This window comes from Mus pahari, chromosome 3 (genome assembly GCF_900095145.1).
Source record: "Mus pahari chromosome 3, PAHARI_EIJ_v1.1, whole genome shotgun sequence".
NCBI lineage: Eukaryota > Metazoa > Chordata > Mammalia > Rodentia > Muridae > Mus > Mus pahari.
In genome coordinates, this window is record NC_034592.1 from 145,831,734 (window position 1) to 145,838,629 (window position 6,896).

The 6,896-nt window shown below is 46.9% G+C and overlaps 1 non-coding gene across 1 annotated transcript; it reads left to right on the forward strand.

Annotated features, from left to right (window-relative positions):
* Positions 1-455: 455 nt before the first annotated feature.
* Positions 456-560, forward strand: LOC115063665. Its single transcript, XR_003843549.1, has one exon. It is a non-coding gene; the product is annotated as a U6 spliceosomal RNA (small nuclear RNA).
* Positions 561-6,896: the final 6,336 nt, after the last annotated feature.

A 6,896-nucleotide genomic window follows, 5' to 3' on the forward strand; every position in this document is an offset into this window, starting at 1 on the left:
CCGCTTCCATGGTGTCCCCAGGGAACAGGGCTGCTTGTATCAGGACACGGACAAACATTTTTAAATCTTTCTGAATTTGCTTCACACCGTGTTAGGAAGATTTATAATGGGCATATTAAGACATCAATAGAAAAGCCCCTGCGTGAGCTGGCGAGAGGGCTCAGTAGGTGAGGGCACTTGCTGCCAAGCCTGATGACCTGAGTTTGACCCCTTCCCGAATCTGTAGGATGGAGAGAGAGAACTGACTCCAGCAAGCTGTCCTCCAACCTACACACACACACACACACACACACACACACACACACACACACACAAGATAAATAGAAAGCTCCCAGGTGACTCATATTGGGGTCCCCTCCCTGCTGCTGCGGCTGCTTCTTCCCTAAATTATGTTTGCTTGCTCTTCAGAAACAAATGCAGGAAGAAAAGCTTCCTTGTAAAGTAGCCCATGCCCTGCTTGCTTGAGGGATGCATGCGCTGAAGTTGGAACGCTACAGGGAGGACCAGCAAGGCCTGTGTGCAAGGATGACGTGCAAACTCATGAAGCGTCCATGTTCTTTAAAGTTCTATATTCTCCTCCTCCTCCTCCTCCTCCTCCTCTGAAGTCCTGTAGACCAGGCTGGCCTCAAACTCAGAGATCCCGCCTGCCTCTGCCTCACAAGCGCTGGGATTAAAGGCATGTGCCATCTCTGCTGGACCTGTATTCTTTTTCAAAGATTAACATGTACCTTCCAAGAAAGAAAAAATACCAACTAAGTGTTTGCATGTAGAGAAAGTACAGCCACGAGGCAGCTGAGTGAATTGCTGTGGGAAGGATAGATGCTGCCAGATTCTGGGCACCGGAGGCTGGAGGCTGACCCTGGAGTCAGGAGGCTCATCTAGCCCCCATTCCCTAGCCGCATATCTCATGGCTCCTTCAGGACTCCCTATTGTTCAAAGCACTTTGTAAAACTCCTTAACCACCCAGTGAGGTAGGCTTTGTAATGACATTATTTCTCAGAGAGGATAACAAGGCTCAGAGGGATTAAATCACTCATCCAAATCATAGTGATGGGATTTGAACTCCAACCAAGTATGTATGAAGGAGAGCAGAGCTAGCTGACCGGAACAATCAAGGCCAGAGAACATACTTCCTTTGCACAGTTATCCAGGGACCAGCACACACACACACACACACACACACACACACACACACACACACAGAGTCTTTCTCTCCTTTCTTAGTACTTGAAGGTGTTTTGTTTTGTTTGTTTCAACCCCATCACCCTTGTCTGTGAAGTTTGAAACCGTGTGTACGACACATAGTAGGTACTCCATAGACATTTGCAGGCTGTGTAAACAGAGATGGGAACAGTAGAGTCCGTGTACTGAGCAACTGTCTGGGTTTCTGGTGTGGGAAGGAAGCCACTGCTCCTGCCTAGGCTCTGCCCTAGGTAAACACGCCTCCCTCTGCCCAGACAGCTGCTATTTGACAAGTGTCTGTGGTGGGACTGACCAAGGCTGGCCACGGCACTGCCAAGGCCCCAGGATTTCCCAGGACAGGCAGCAGAGGCAACCATACCTCAGGCAGGGCCTGAGAGAAGCACTGAGAGATCTTTGAACAGGCCTGAGGAAGGCTAAGCAGATAAAGAGACCCTGGGAGTAGTCAGAGGAAGGCCTGTGCTGGTCAGGGCCTAAGGAGCTGGAGTCGCCACGGTGACCCCTGCAGGGCTGAGCTGTGGACATACTAGGAGCCAGGAATCAGCCCCAGTCCCCACACCTCAGGCATCTGCCTTGTCTGAGGTTCCGTTTCCTCTTTTGTAGTTTGAAGGGCCCTGTGTGGGTGTCTTTATTTGACACAGGATTTCATTCTATGTGTAGTCCTGCTAATTCAAGGCAATCCTCCTGCCTCTGCCTCTGCCTCTCGAGTGCTGGGATTAAAGGCGTGCATCACCATCACCCAGCCAACCGTAGCATTATCTTTAATTCCAGCACTACGGGGAATCTGATGCCTCTGGCCTTCACTTGGCAAGAGAGAGGGAGAGAGAGAGAGAGAGAGAGAGAGAGAGAGAGAGAGAGAGAATTAAAAAATTAGGGTTAGAGTTAACTAAAGAATAACATTGTTTCCCCCTCCCCCCTCTCACCTCCCTCCCTCCCTTTCTCCCACTTTCCTTCCTTCCTATCAATATTGCATCTTCAGCAAGTCATGGTGTATCAGAGCCCAGGTTGGAACGGTGGCTGGTGAGACCTTGGAGAAGCTTTTGAGATCACCTGTCATCTGCCCTTTACCACAAGATGCCACTGTAACAGGAAAGACCCTGTTGTCATGCATGTGAAAAATGTCCCATTGCAGAAGCTTGGGCTTCAGGACCAGAGAACTCAGAGACCCTTATGCGTGGTCATGTGTCAGGCAGGAAGTGTGTAGAGTCCTGAGTGAGCACCTTCCTCGGAGCTCCTGGCAAGCCAGTGCAGCTCTCTGCCCCAGCCTTCCCTGGATGCGCTCTGTTCTTATATATAATGCCACAAAAACAATTTATTTATTTAATGTATATGAGCACAATGTCGCTGTCTTCAGACACATCAGAAGAGGGCATTGGATCCCATTACAGATGGTTGTGAGCCACCATGTGGTTGCTGGGATTTGAACTCAGGACCTCTGAAAGAGAAGTCAGTGCTCTTAACCATTGAGCCATCTCTCCAGTCCCCTAGAACCTATTTTTAAAAACTAGATTTCTAGCTGTTTCACTTTGGTTTTCTCTTTTTATTTATTTATTTATTTATTGCTTGTTCGTTTTGCTTGAGACAAAGTCTCCTGTAATCCAGGATGGCCTTGAACTCACTGTGTAGCCAATGATGACCTTGAACTTCTGACCCTTCGATCTCCACCTTCCAAGTGCTAGCTAGTGTGCTGAATACAGTTATGTGCTACTGTGAGCACAGATCAGGGTCCGGACCTGGTCTTTCCTGCCTCTGAGACAAATAACTGAAACGCCGGGATCACACAGATGATGCAGAAGAGAACTTTATAGGAAGCTAAGCAATAGTGCAGGTTATCCAAGGAGACGTTTGTCGTGACGGACAGCGGGTTGCACGAGTGAGAACACTCAGGAGCCTCGAGTGTGTGCTGTTCCCGGCATCTCCCGGTTTAGGAGAAGGAGAAGCTTGTTCTTAACAGGCACCCTTGGGTGGTTCTCTATTTTGATTGATAGATTAGGTTATGTAGTCATTTCTCTGCTTTGCATGTCCCCTCCCATTATGCACCTGGTTTTAATCATATGCCACCCAATTATGCAGAGATGAGATGGTGAGTGGGGACTCTCCATCAGAGATTAATAGCGGACAGTGTTTGCCTTCCTGCCATGTACCCGAAGCACTTCCGGCCAGATCAGCCCTTCTCCTCTGATGCTCACAGAAACCGCCTAAGTCTAAGTGTTACGGGGGGTGGGGAAACATGCAGAGATAGGGGTACACATAGCCTGATACAGTTGGGGACCCAAGGTTGTTAGATGCATTTCTTAGAGGGAGTATGTGTGCGTGTGAGTGTGTGTGTGTGCATAGTGTGTACAAGTGAAGGAACTGCCAAGTGCATTATTACAAGAGGGGGTATTACAACTCCAAACCAAAATGGGGGCCCAAGCCCGTCTCCCTGCCATGCTGGCTGGCCTTACTAGCATCCCTGGTTCATGTAAGGCTGAAGTGGAATTCACGGCCTCATTCATGGATGGCAGGCAAATCCTCTAGCAACTGAGCAGCAGTCCCAACCCAATTTTCTAGACATTTTAAACAGTAGGCTTTTAAAAACGAGGTCACGCCCGGCGTGGAGGCTCATGCCTTTAATCCCAGCTCTTGGTAGGCAGAAGCAGGTGAATTTCTGAGTTCGAGGCCAGCCTGGTCTACAGAGTGAGTTCCAGGACAGCCAGGGCTACACAGAGAAACCCTGTCTCGAAAAAACAAAAACAAAAACAAAAACAAAAAAACAAAAAAATGAGGTGAGGTCACGTATGATGTCACACCCCTGTAATACCAGTAATGGGGAGGTGGAGACAGGAGAACCAGGAATATTTAAGGCCATCTTTGGGTATGTAATGAGTCTGAAACCAGCCTTGGCTACATGAGACCCTGTCTCAAACAAGATTCTATTTCTGAATTGTCAATTGCTGATGCACATTAAGATCAACCCTCCCCCAAGTTGCTCTTCCTTTTCCTAAGTAGAAACTGTTTCAAATGTGGAGGAGTGCCCAAAGGTAATATTTTGTGAACAAGGATATATATCTACCTTTCACTCTTAGCAAATCTACTATGTAGCCATGTGTTCCTTGAATTTGGTTATGTTTGTTTTATTATTTTATTGATATTATTATTACTAATGATGTGTGAGTGTGTGTGTGTGTGTGTGTGTGTGTATATAAGCACACATGTGTCCCAACACAAGTGTGGATGTTCTGGAATAATCCTTTGGAGTTGATTCTCTCCCACGGGCTCCAGGTTAATGTCTGTTATAGTCCAGGCTCATGGACCTGACACCCTATTCTGACCTCTGTAAGTGTCGGACACACATGGTGCACAGACACACATGGTTCACAGACACACATGCAGATAAAACATTCATACACAGAAAACAATAAAAGTTTCCAGGGGCCAGAGAGATGGCTCCGTGGTTAAGAGCACCGAGGCTAAAACTCAGTTCCCAGAGCCTCTTCTGACCTCCAGACACACATGAGGTATACATATGTGTACACACAAAATACACAGTAAAATAAAGTCTAAAAGCCTAAAAAAAATCTATCTATCTATCTATCTATCTACCTATCTATCATCTGTCTATCTATCTATCTGTCTATCTATCTATCTATCTATCTATCTATCTATCTATCTATCTTATGTGCATGGAGTGAGGGACCCACAAACATGTCAAGGAACACCGAGAGGGCAAAGGACAACTCGTGGGAATTGGTTGGGAATTGGTTTTCTCCCTCTACCGCGTGGGATGATTGAACTCAGATCCTCAGGCCTGGCAGCAAGCATCTCTTTACCCGCTGAGCTGTCTTGCCACCTTGTGGTCATTGTTGACATTTTGTTTTGCCAGTCTAGCTCTTTGAGACTGGTCTGTCTAGATAACCCAGGCTGGCCTTGACCTTCTAGTACCTCTCAAGTTCTGGAATGTAGACCTGAGCTACCACATCCAACCGAAGAACCATTGTTTAGTTGGCCTGTGGGTCTGAGATGGGAAGTCTGTGATAGATACAGACATCTCCTGAGGTCCTTTCAGTGTCTTATCTTCATGACTTCCTCAAATGCTAGCTCTTGGCAGCTCTTCCTCAAAAATATCATTAACATAGATTAGGTCTCCAATACCTGGATGCCTGGGGACACGTTCAAGCCCTTGCAGACATCATTACACTTTTTGTCACATGGATGAACAGAGGGTCTAACCCACTATGCCTCCATTGACCTGTTTACAATGCCACAATTTCTTGTTTTCAAATATATGCAGATCCACCTGTCTTAGTTAGTTTCCTATTGCTCTAACAGAACACTGTGATCAAAGCAACTTGAGGAAGAAGGAATTCATCTCATCTTATAACACGCAGATCACACTCCATCGCTGAGGGAAGCCGGGACCTAGAGGCAGGAGCTGAGACAGGAGCCATGTAGGAGTACAGTATACACACCGCTCTGCTCCCTGTGGCCTGCTTCTTCTTATACCAGTTAGGCAACTGCCCAGGGGTGCCACCAACCACACTGAGTTGGGCCCTCCCACACCAATCAGTAATCAAAGTGCTGCCCCACAAGTTTACCAACTAGCAACAGAGGCATTTTCTCAATTAAGACCCCCTCTTCCCAGTCACGTCTAGGTTTGCGCCAAGTCGACAAAAACCAACCAACACACCATTCTAGGCTCAGTAGCCATATTTAAAAAGTCTTGAAAGGGCTGACTGAGGTTGGATATGGAAATATGTGTCTGTAATTCCAGCACTTGGGAGCTGGAGACAGGAGGATCCCGAGTGGGTTATTAGTCAGGAGTCTCTAGCGGAGCAGAACTGATAGGGGAAAAAAATCTATGTGTGATTGTTTAAATCAGTTTACATAGAAGTAATAACACCCAAGGGGCCGAGACCCTGGGAGTTGCTCTGTCCTAGAGGTGGGACACCGCCACAGTAAGGGTGGCTCCACAGTGGCTTTCTCACACTAGAGGCCCAGAATGACATAGTTGCTCAGTCCCTGAGGCTGGGAGCCTCCACATTCCCTATTGCCAAACCCTGAAGGCTGCCTGGAGAGCAGCTGATCCTTGGTCATCATGAGTGTGGGGAAATGCTGATTTTGGTGTCCCTGAAGGAATCTGCAGCTTCAATTATGGGAAAGTTAACTTGGCAAAAGGGAAGGCTACGAGAGCCAGAGGCCAAGCAAGCAAAGGTTCTTCCTCTGCCACACCCATTTTATCTGCACTGCTCCCAGAAAGTTCCCCCACATATGGGATGGGTTTTCCCACATCACTTACAGCAATAAAACAATTCCTCAATTGAGGTTCCCTTCTCAAGTTGACATTAATCCGACCACCACTATATATACATAGTCGGCTAGCTGGTAGAACATTTGCCTAGCATACTTGAAGCCCTAGGTTTGTGTTAAGGAATTTGTGACCCCTGGAAAAAGACCATAGACAATCCAATTGTAATTAAAAGGTTTATTGATTAGCTGCTAGCAGGATAAACAATCTCTGAGCCAAAATTGAGACTATGGCAGTAATGGAGGGCTATGGGGAAGAACTTTAAAAGGGGAAAAAAAACCACACAAAGACCTTCGATATCTATACAAGCCAGCAAAAGCCGTTCTGTTCTGCCAAGTTAAGTGATTAGGACAACTCAAAACAATCTTTGGGTATCTGCATAAGCAAGTTACAGAAGCAGAAAAAGCAG